General features: G+C 36.1%; 1 non-coding gene across 1 annotated transcript; it reads right to left on the bottom strand.

Moving 5' to 3' along the window:
- Positions 1-9,516: 9,516 nt before the first annotated feature.
- Positions 9,517-9,623, bottom strand: LOC145118087 (small nucleolar RNA R71). Its single transcript, XR_013713071.1, has one exon. It is a non-coding gene; the product is annotated as a small nucleolar RNA R71 (small nucleolar RNA).
- Between the last annotated feature and the right edge of the window lie 2,472 nt (positions 9,624-12,095).

The following is a 12,095-nucleotide window of genomic DNA, read 5'->3' as shown; positions in this document are numbered from 1 at the left end:
ACTTCCAACATATGACCGACTGTGGATGGTTTGAATAACTTAGTCATCCAGAACAATGACCTAGTCTATTCTGGAAGTCAAAACATGCAAAATGAAACACAAGAATAATTGAATCGAATATGGTATCAAAACCTATGAACATAAATAAAACACCTTTTATTTATCACCATATGATTACACATTATTCATTGTATACTGTTTCAGCTATCAACTTTATTCTTGAATTTAAAACAATAGTTGTCCCATGCTCCAAGCATGTACACTATGTTTTCTAAACACTAGTCATGCCATACACCAAGTATGCATACTATGTTTGTCTATGATCTTTACTTTGTGAAATAGATCAATTGAACATAACTCCAATGATCCTCTTTTCATAGTCCCAAATCCTTACTGCAAATGCAAGAATTCCAAATTCATGCCATTTACTGAAATCTGTTAGATTCTAAACTTATATGCATTGATCCTCTTGTAATGATTATGCACAAAGTCAGATAGACTTGACAACAAACATTACAGAGCATTCCAAAGGAGATCAACTCCTTGGAAACATCCTTCTTGCATTAAGTTTCCTAATCTTACACAGATTGAATAATTTCTAACTTTGAAACATTTCCATATTCCATTTTGACTATCACTTCTGAACAAGAGTTTCCTCCTTACAGACTATGTCAATATGGTCCTTCCAGAATTATCATTATAGTTCCAACTGTCCTTGAGCAACCAATCTTTGGTAAACCTTAGATTGTCCTCGACAATTGTTTAATCATTTTAGTCATATCCAATTGTAGACCTTTTCCCTTCTTAATGCCCCAGGCATTTGGAAAATTTTAGAAAGGATGAATATAGCACATGCAATCGATCCTATATCCGAAGCATATGGGACACGATTCATGATGTATCACATAAAGACTAAACCAGTCTTTTGCTATAATATTTCCATTTCAATTTGCCAAGTTCTCATAATTTAGATTATGAAAAGGGATGTCGTAATCATAATCGAATTTTAGAACGCAAATAATGGACCATATATTAGAATTTTCTTATGTTGAGCCATTCCAACATAACATTCATATATATACTTGACTAAATACGATTAAAACCTCAATCTAAGCTTTTAGATTTGAGATGAAGTATAATTTCCTCTCCCTTAATTATAGCAAAACAACTTTTTCCCAATTGAAACCTTTTGTTTTCTATAATTAACATTGCTAACTTGCAACCTTTATCATAATTATCATGCTCCCACTAACATGATGATTATTAGCATAACACTTATGCTCCCACTAGCTTTGACATGTACTCAGAAATCAGTTGAACTTCTAGAAAAAACAATACTTTATTGACTTTCTTACCAAAGCTCAGATTTCTGATACAAGATTGCTTTGATAAAACTTTATCAATATCATACACCTTATCTTAGATAGCTCACAGGTGTGTCTAAACAATTTCAGAACTATGAAAAGGGATGCCGTAATCATAGTCTCAATTGTTTAGACCTTTGCCACTTCTCATAAGTCCATGTTAGTGTGCCGGTTAACCACACAGCTCCACTAACGACTTTGAGAATGCAAATATCACAATTGCTATCTACTTCAAATCTACTTGGTGGAAGTGTTTCCTCACCATCATTTTCATGAATCGGAGAGAAACCTTATGACCCTTAGATTTAATGGTGTATGTGTTCTTATCCATATGAATTGTCAAAACCATAGTCACAAGACAAGGATAATGACAAATCCAAACTCATATGGACTGAACTCAATCTTAATTTCTTGCCACCTGGCAGCTTAAGGGCCTGCCATTGCTTCCAAGTTGTTGTTCAACCAATTGAGAACTCTAAGAACTCATATGCAAAGCCAACTTTAACTGGAATGGGCACAGAATATGTCAACACGATAGGTTATAAACCTCAAGTCGTGTGCTAGTGAAGAACTTCAGGTTTTATTCTTGATTAGTTCTTGAGACTTTCAAGACCTTTAAGACTCCCACTGTCCTCTTGACATATAAGACTTTCTTGTCAGATATTCAAGAGATAGTGTGGACTAATCAAGACAAACACTTCACACAATTGGCCATAGTTGGTCTTTGTTTTATCCAAAACATCACAACTTACCAATTTCAAATGTACAAGAGTAGAAAACTTTTACTCTTACATTTGATAAGTGTTTTAAACCTTCTTTAAGACATGTCACTCAAGTTACAATCTTAGAGTATAACTCTAAGAATTGTTTTTGGAACGAAGTATGAATCATCTTCTTGATTTAACCACTTCAATAATTCATAACTCCTCTTCTTAACTATCAGAATGCACTTAGAGGATGAATTGTGATAAGGTCTCAAAATCATTAAGATGGTCTTAAAACATGATACTAAAGTACTCTCCCATCTTTTCAGATTTGAGAAACTTTTATCTTTCTGCCTAAATTGATTCTTCTTATTCGCTCTGCCATACATTGGAACCTTTTCCAATGTCTCAAAATTACACTTAAGCTTGTAAGTATAACCATATTTACTGAGCTATAGTAAATTATGACGAATAGTCTTATCGATCTTTTGTGGTGGACTCTGACCAGTGCACAAGAATGTGTACCCAATCCCTTAGTCCTTCACTTGAATCACACACCCATGTGAACAAGTAGTTAGTCTTAATTTTTCCAATGCTCGAAAGTTCTCATTCATCATGCTATACAACTTGCATGATTCCAAGTTTCTATCCAACTGAAACTTGGGTGATGAGAATCTTTCCTTATTTGGTAAATTTAGACACTACCACAAATGAAAGAATCAAATTCATATTTCCACTCTTGCTCTTAATGGAATCTTATAAGCAACACAGATTTTCACAAATGCCATTGTAAGGATATTTTAAAATAAATAAAATCAAAAGATTTACCTTTTATTTTAAAACTTTGCGGAAAAACATATCCTTACAATCCATATGAAAACTTGTTCTTATCTATTCCTAAGCAAAATATCATAACTCCTAAGAAGTAGCTCAAGAATCCGATCTTCAAACTATGCGATAGAAATACATCTACGCGATCAGATTCAGCATATTCTTTCTTTAAGTTTCTTCACTTTTCTTTGATTCTTAAAACATCAACATGTGACCCAGTCATATCATGTATCAAGAATCTCAGAATAGAAACTTAGCAGAGTTAGATAGTGGACTTTACCTGAAGTAGAGTCAAACTTATTGACTTTAACATCCTTAGGTAAATTTGGCAGCTTCGCAACCAATGCCCATTTCTTTGGCAATATAAACATATGGACCCTTTGGTAATGGGACTATCTCAGACTTAGCTTTTCTCTTTACCATTTGGTCAACCGAGTTGACTCTGGCCGATCCATTTCCATTGGGAAGAGAATGCTTTTTTGGATTCCCAGTGTCATCATTGTCAATGTCCATAAAGTTTTTAGGAAGTTGATCTTAGCAAATAGATAAGATCATTAAGGGTCTTGTTATAGTCTGTTTCATAGGTGTTCCAAAAGAACTCACTATGTGACTTAGAAAGTAGTTGAGCCACCAACTTTCTCAAGACTTTGACACCCAACTCTCCCGGCTTGTCAATATGTGACTACATCTCCAAGATGTGATCACACATAGACCTTTGCTTGCCAATAGGGCTTGAGTGACCTTAAACTTTTTAGGAACTTGTGGGTTAGGGAGAATAATTGGAGGAGGTGAAAGAAGTATGATTTCCATGGGACATCATCTTCATTTAGGAAAGCTTGTTTCAAGAGATTTGGGAAGATCATAAATGTCTAAACCAGACATCTTTTGGGAGATACTCAAGATAGTTGATTTAAAGTCCTTAATATAACACCCAATATGAAATATTAAGGCTAGGACCCAACACAATACTTTTATAACTTGGAAGAGGGATGCCGTAATCCAAGCTATAAAATATTTGAAGGTAGGCGAATGACGATTCACCAATTTCCACCATGAAAACGAAATATATATTATTAGGTTTTAATTGGTTTTTGAAACTCCTAGATCTTTGAGATTCATTGAACTGTTCAATGGCATGTTTCAATCTCGAGTGTGCCCTTCAGGTTTTGTGACTGGGATGCCGAGGATCACAAAACAAGGTGTGAAGTAACCATGCAAATTACTTGGTACCCTTAAGTGTTTACCCGTCAATCGATGTGCCGGTTAACCACACACGCTCCATCGATACTATGATAAACATTAGGTTACCCTTTGCCTACCTTGTTAAATACGAGTTAGTGTAATTTCATGGATTAGCACCTTATTCACTTTTTCCTAAGTAACTAAGATTGGGTATTTATAAAAGGTTTACTTACTTAATATTTATCATTAATACTTTTAATGAAGGGAGAATTATAGTCCTTGTCCTACCCGTTCGGCTAACGACCCTCCACCGGTCAAGGAAGCGGTGGGTGAGAGTGGACACCCATTAAACTGCCATTTTATAGGCAGTAACCTTATACCCCCTTATAGACCGGCTTCGTGAATGAGGTCTACTAACGGTAAGACTGACTTTGTTCTTATACATACATATATATATATATATATATATATATATATATATATATATATATATATAAGTATTAACTATTAATATTATAATAGTATAAGGGTGTATTTTAAACATTTAAAATACTTGGTGGTTTAATCTATTAATTAAACTATACTCTTAATTTAATTAAACTTAAACCATGTCTTTATGGAATTATTAACTCTTTTAATTAGACACTTTAATTAATTTAATGAAGTCCATAAAGTTTGAACTTTAACTTTTAAAATTCTTGGGTTTGGAATTAAAGTGTATATGGGGTTTAACTTTACAAATTCCAAAACTTGAGGACAAGTTTTGAACAATTCAAAAAACTTATGGTTTCCATAACTTATGAATTTTAAAGTGGTTTAATGGAAAAAACCCTTCAAGTTCCATAACTTGTAGACAAGTTATGGAAGACTTTAAAAGCATTAAAAATGTGACTCTTCATTTTTTCATAACTTATAGAATTTTTATGGGTTTTAAAATTCATAAATGTGACTTTTCATGTAACTTGAGGACAAGTTACAAAAACACATATTATGAACAACTTCAAGATTAATTTGGATTGAAAACAACTATCTCATATTTTTTCCTATTAATCTAAACAAACTCATAAACATGAACATTCATAATCAACATTTTTCAAGCATCATATAAACATGTATAAAACTTGAAACTTTGATTATTATCCTTTATTTGGATGAGAATAAACATTACCATAGTATCAAAAAACAAATTTTTATGAACAAAAACACTTTGCGGTAATGATTCTAATCCAAAACAGGCCAAAAAACTCGAAGATAAGCTGTCAGGGGGTCCAACTCGTCGAGTGCATGAACCAACTCAACGAGTTGGATGAATTTGTTCATGGACTCGTCGAGTCCATCACTGGACTCGTCGAGTCTGCTGTCCCGACAGCAAAAAATTCGATTTTTTTCAGTTTTTTTTTCAGCAACTTGCATCAAGTATAATTGAAAACAACCCATGGCTCTGATACCACTGTTGGGTTTTGGTATACTACAACATCCTATGGTGCACATACAACCCTAAATACCTTGGATCTATGTTTTCACTAATTATACATGCAAATGGTTTCCAAGGTATTAATCTTACAACTAGCATGCATTTAACATAAAATTATAATATACTAGTTAGCATGACATACCTTTTGATGGAGCTTGAATTCTTGGTGTATTTGGCCTTAAAGAGCTTAGACCCAATAGTGTGGAAGCCTCAAATGGAATCACAACACACCATGAACAAAGGATGAACTTGAGAGAGAATTCCATGCACACAAAGACACCATGAACTCTAAAAAGATACAAGTGGCGATTTTGGGCAATGAAGTATCTATTTATATGTGGGATTTCTAGGGTCATGGATATAACCCAAATCCATACCCATGGGTTTTATGATCCATGGTTCATGTGGCCCAACTCTTTATGTATCCATACATAAACTTGGTCCAACATGGATCATAAGCCCAACACATATAAATATAACTAATTATCATAATTAGTCCCCATAGATTTAATTAGTCTCTTTCGACCACTAAATTAATTCCAAATTAATTCTTGATCACTACTAATTAAAACATATGATTTCATATTAATATATTATTACTTATAATATATTAATAAACCATAAATAACCTTCTCTCAAAAGTCCATCCTAACAAATTGTCCTGATGATATGCAACCCAAATGGACCATGCTACTCTCGGGTCGAATACATACCAATAATAGTTATGGGCTTAGACACCTAATCCAACAATTAGAGATTACTTGGGTATTATGGAGGCCACCCTGTGATTTTTGGTACCATCAAGGATGGGATTATATAGCTTCTAGATGAGCGACTCGAGGACTTGAGGGCCAAGATCACGGTGGGACAGTTTAGAGCTCTGGCTCACTCTTTTCGGGAGTTCAAGGCCTACGGAGCTCCAGAGTTCTTTGGGGCTAAGGACCCCGTTTCTAGCTGCCGATGGATCGGTGACATGGGGAATGCTTAGCGAACGAGCTTCTGCCCTGAGGGAGCGAAGGTTGGATTTGCATCCTGCCTTCTGAGGGACCGAGCACGTTATTGGTAGGAGGAGGTTGATCATGCATTGGGATCTTTAGTTATGATGGCCATGATTTGGGAGGAGTTTGTGATGGGTTTCTAGGAGAAGTTTCCACTGGCGACTGAGGTGCAACAGCTGGCAATGGAGTTTCAGGACCTCCTCTAGATCACAGAGACGATGGCGGAGATCACTGCCAAGTTTCGGGAGAGAGAACTATTGGTGTCGCACTACGCAACTGATGAGGAGATGAAGAATTTGAGGTACCAAGACATGTTGACGGATAACATCCTTGAGTTTGTGATTTTATCGGGGTGTAAACCTCTGAATGATATGATTGCTAGAGCCCGGGAGAGGGATATTGATTTGGAGCTTCTAGGGAAGCGAAGGTCAGTTCAGATACCATCATTAGAGGGCCAGACTATGAGGTCCAAGACCGCTGACACGAGAGCGAGGGGTCAACAAGGTCGGGGCTGTTGTGCCAAGTGTAGGAAGAATCATGAAGGTGGATGTTGAGAGAAGAGAGGAAGTTGTTTCCAATGTGGCCAGTCAGGCTATTTCAGTAGAGATTTTCCCCGTGGAGCATTGATATATTTCCACTGAAATCAGAAGGGCCATCAAAAATGCCATTTCTCTGAGGCTGACGAGAGGGGCAGTGGCGGCGCCTTTGCCGGCCACTTTGAGGCTCACTGATGGCCGCCAGGGGAAGGCGGAGGTACCTGATATGTGTCTAATTAGTCATATATTTCATGCATTATCTTAATATTTTTATCTACAAATGTGCTTATTTTAGGACAATAGGTACTTAATATGTTTAAATTATGTTTTGTAGAAGCGAAGACATGTTCGGAATTAAAAGGAAGCAAAATGCAGAGCTGGAAGCGGGAAAAAGTGGACCAGGTGAACTGAAGTCAAAATGCTTAAGGAATCTGAAGCCCACTGCATGGAGAGCTTAGCCACACCGAAGGAAGAAGAATTTTCGCGATCATCTGACATACTTGAGGAACACACGTGAAAAATGCCCGCCATGCCGTGGAGGCTTTGGCCATGATTTGGGGATCAGATTTTGGAAACTATAAATATATCATTTATTCTCCCAACCCTACCTTGTGCTTCAAGTTATTTTCGACTTTTAGAGCCCAGATACATACTGGAAGACAGAAGGAGATCTGATTTCGACTCAAGTTTAATTTTTGAAGAGATTTAAAGCAATAATACTTATAAACCTTGGTTTTACTTTGTTCTTCATTATGTGTTCTAGAGTAAACTTCGATTTTGAGTGTTTGTTTTCAGTAATTATGGGCTAAAAAGCTGAACTTCTATTTAGTGTAGAGGATCATTATGACTATGTGTTGATTTATTGGATCTTGGATTCTTGCTAGTTGATTATTTGTTATGATAGCTTGTTAAGAACCTTTTGTGTTAATGATAACTACTTTTCTGTTTATTGTTATGTTCTTCTGAATTAGATGATCATTCTTATTTGGTAAACTTGAATCTTATGAATTTGTGATCGTTAAAGTTATAAGACTAGTGTTTTGATCATAAACCTAGGGTTAAATAGAAAAGTGGGTAAATTATGGTGGAAGCTAATATGTGATGATCATTCATGTATTGAATTGATGTTATTATCCATTAATGTCAATCATTAGTTCAAGTCTAGCATAACTTGAACTTAATACTAGTATTCTTATTTATTTGTCCACCTGATCGTTGAATAAAAGAATTAGTTTTAATAAAGGGATATTCTTTTGATCATAAAGTCTGATATACTTAGAAATCGATAAGCAACAACAACTTAATCCAATGCACTTTCTAAGAAATCAACCATACGAGTAGTGTGAATCATATCTAAATGGAAATATCTTTAATATCTTGCTTTAAACCTTAATTTGGATTAATTTTTGTTAGTTTAATGTTTTTTAAGTATGATGGACTTGTAAAACCAGATAAAAAAATCCTATTTAATTGCTTTTAAAATTAGTTAACTTTAGTAGATATATTAGCTTTTAATCATTCCCCTTTCCTTTGTCTTCGACACCATACTTTCTTACTATATTACTATTTGATTAGGTGCACTTCCTATCACATTTAGCTAGTTTAGATAGTTTGGTTTATAAATTATAAACTGGTATATAAATTATGTATCAAGTTTTTGGCACCGTTACTGGGGAACGGTTTCAATAATTAGCTGATTTTATTATGCTAATAGTTTTCGATCCTTTGTGTGGAATTTATTGCATACAAAGTTAAATTATTGTTCTGTTTTTCGTATTTAATAATTTTTTTTTTCAATTTTACAGTCCGCCACGCCGTGGTCACGCTTGGCCATACCGTGGACACTGTGCGAGCAGTGTTCTGTTTAGATATTTTTAGCAGTTTTACGCATTCATTTTCGGTTTTGTTTCATTAATATATGGCCTGAGGCTCAAAGTTTCCAATTGTTCCACCGCTTGAAGACCACGAATCTGCATTTCACAAGAAGAAAGAAAATAAAGACGAGCGAATCAAGTAACACATTTCAAAAGAGAACTAGACGAGATGGATCATATCACACAGATGACTATGGGGGAGTATAAGAAAAGAGTGTACAATCACAATGGACCGAGTCTTGCTCCACCAAAAATCCTAGCTGAGGCCAACTTTGAGCTCAAGGGACACATTCTCTCAATGCTCAAGGACATCCTATTTTCCGGAAAAGTTCATGAAGACACATTTAGGCACATTGATGAAGTCAAGAAAATTTCAAAATACTTCAATGTTCCAAAGGTCGCAAAAGAAGTAGTGTTATTTAGAATTCTATCGGTAACATTTACAAGAGAGACTAAAGTCTGGCTAAAGTCACTTGCACCCGAGATAATCACAACTTCGATGAATCTACCTAATGCTTTCATTAAGCAATTTAGCTCACCTTCAAAGATAGCCATGCTCAAGAAGAAGACAACAAACTTCCAACAAAATGATGGTGTATCTTTGTTTGAAGCGTGGGAGAGGTATAAGGTTATTCTTAGAAAATTCCCCTAACACAATCTCAATGTGCAACAAGAAGTGTATCTTTTACGATGGGGTGGATGTCACAACAAGACAACTCATTGACTCTCAAGGACCAATGAAAAAGAAGCAACCAACTACGATTAAGGAGTTTATTTAAGAATTCACATAAAACTCGTGTGAATATAATAATCCATGAGAACATGTTTCAAGAGGAAAGGGAAGTTTGGATGGAGGAAATGAGAACTTAGCGGCAGTAATGGAAAAGTTAGAGTCAATGGACCGACGGATGACGAAAATGGATCAATCCATCCATGCAGTTCATGTTAGATGTGATAATTATTGTAGGCTCCATTTGACTAAGGATTGTGAACTCGACGAAAACGGAAACCAAAAGGTTCAAGCTTGTTTCTCTAGTGGTGACAGGTACGATGAAGATTAGAGGAAACTGAAGAAGGAGTGGCTGCCATATGATACACATAAGAAGGCGAAAGAGGAGAAGTACAAGCAACAGGGTTGCGGGTATTATCAAAAGGAGCAATGGGCTCTCGAAAAGAAGAATGACTTTGAAGCAATACTTGACCAATTTGCAGCCATATCCGTGAAGCGACATGATCAAACTGATGTTGTTTTCTAAAATCAGCAATAACATCGAGCAACAAATAGGACAACTTTCAAGGCAATTCAATGAGCGCTTACTGGGCACACTTTCAAGCAACACGAAGACCAATCCAAAAGCTCACGTCAAGGCCATAACAACAAGGAGTGGTAGAATTATGAACTCTTTCATTTCTTTAACTGACACCGATTCATAAAATGTGCAGCAGGCGGAAGAGGAAATCGTTCAAGAAAAGGCCACTACGTGGCCATCAGAGGAAGAAAAGAAATCACCTTTGGTCAAAACAGATCAGCCACCTGTTTCATATCCGAGTTAGCCTAAACAAGACAAACAAGCTGACGACTACAAAAAGTTTCTCGAACACATCAAGGCTTTAAAAATAAATATTTATTTCACCGAATCCGTTGCACAAATACGAAAATATGCCAAGCTCCTAAAAGACATGCTAATGAACCGAGAGAAGATGGCGGAAGCATCAAAAGTGATATTAAACAAGAATTGCTCAACGAATATGATAAAAAAAGATGTCGAAGAAGATGGGCGATTCCGGAAGCTTGACACTTCCTTGTCAATTTTAGAATCCTGTAACTAGTCATGCTCTTGCCAATTCGGGAGCAAGTGCGAATTTAATGCCATACTCATTTTACAAGAAGTAGAATCTCCTGGAGCTAAGGCCAATACACATGGCAATTCATCTAGCCAACAAGACAATGATATTCTCGAGAGGTACCTTTTAAGATCTATTGGTTAACATTAATAAGTTTGTGTTTCCCATAGATTTCGTAGTGCTTAACATGGAGGAGGAAACTCAAGTACCTATTATTCTTGGACGGCCATTCCTTAGCACCGCGCGAGATCTTGTGGATATTAGAGAATAAACACTGACACTTCGGGTTGGAGAAGATGCGATAACATTTGGTGTAGATAGATTAATGAAACACTAGAAGATAAGTGATGACATTGTCTTTTCGGTTGACACTTTCGACTCGTTCATGGAGAAAGATATGCAAGAATGAAAGGAGAATGACCTAGAAGGTGACATGACTCTAAAGGAAGATAATTTTGATGTCGAACATGACCTTGAAGAACTAGAAAGGCTCCTAGAAGAAAGAGATTTTGAAGAAGAGAAAAGACTCTTTAAAGAAGCACCATGACGTGGACCAACATTACCTATGGTGTGGCAGTTGGAAAATTCGCGACATGATGGGGAAAAAAGAAGCCCCACGACATGGCTATCAGAAGCCCACGTCTTGGCCATGGAACATGGCCAAAATTCAGATCTCGAACCCTTACCCGATCAATTGGAGTATGCTTTCCTAGAAGATAATGAACAAAAGCCTGTGATCATAGTCTCAGATTTGAAGCCCAAGGAGAAGGAGAACTTACTAAAAGTGTTGAAAAAAATGAAAAAATGCCATAGCATGGACGATTTCCTACATCAAGGGAATAATCCCTTTATATTGCTCACATAAGATCACTTTAGAAGAAGGATCCAAGCATGTAGTTCAGCCACAATGTAGCCTTAATCCAAATATGCAAGAAGTGGTAAAGAAGGATGTGATGAAGTTGTTGGATTCCAGGATTATTTACTTGATTTTGGGTAGCCAATAGGTGAGTCCGATTCACGTGGTTCCAAAGAAAGGAGGGATAACGGTAGTAACAAACAAGAAGAACTAGATAATTCCTACTAGAACGGTAATCAGTTTGCGAGTGTGCATCAATTATCGCAAGTTAAACGATGCAACTCGCAAGGAACATTTTCCTTTACCCTTTATTGGTCAAATGCTCGAATGATTATCATATCACATCTTCTATTTTTGTAGATGGTTTTTCAGGTTACTTCCAAATTCCGATTGATCCGAGTGACCAAGAAAAGACCAAATTCACATGTCCT

Source organism: Lactuca virosa, chromosome 5, assembly GCF_052849685.1.
Source record: "Lactuca virosa cultivar CGN04683 chromosome 5, Lactuca_virosa_CGN04683_v6, whole genome shotgun sequence".
Classification (NCBI taxonomy): Eukaryota; Viridiplantae; Streptophyta; class Magnoliopsida; order Asterales; family Asteraceae; genus Lactuca; species Lactuca virosa.
Note: the sequence above shows the minus strand (reverse complement) of the source record. Positions and strands in the feature narration are given on the sequence as shown.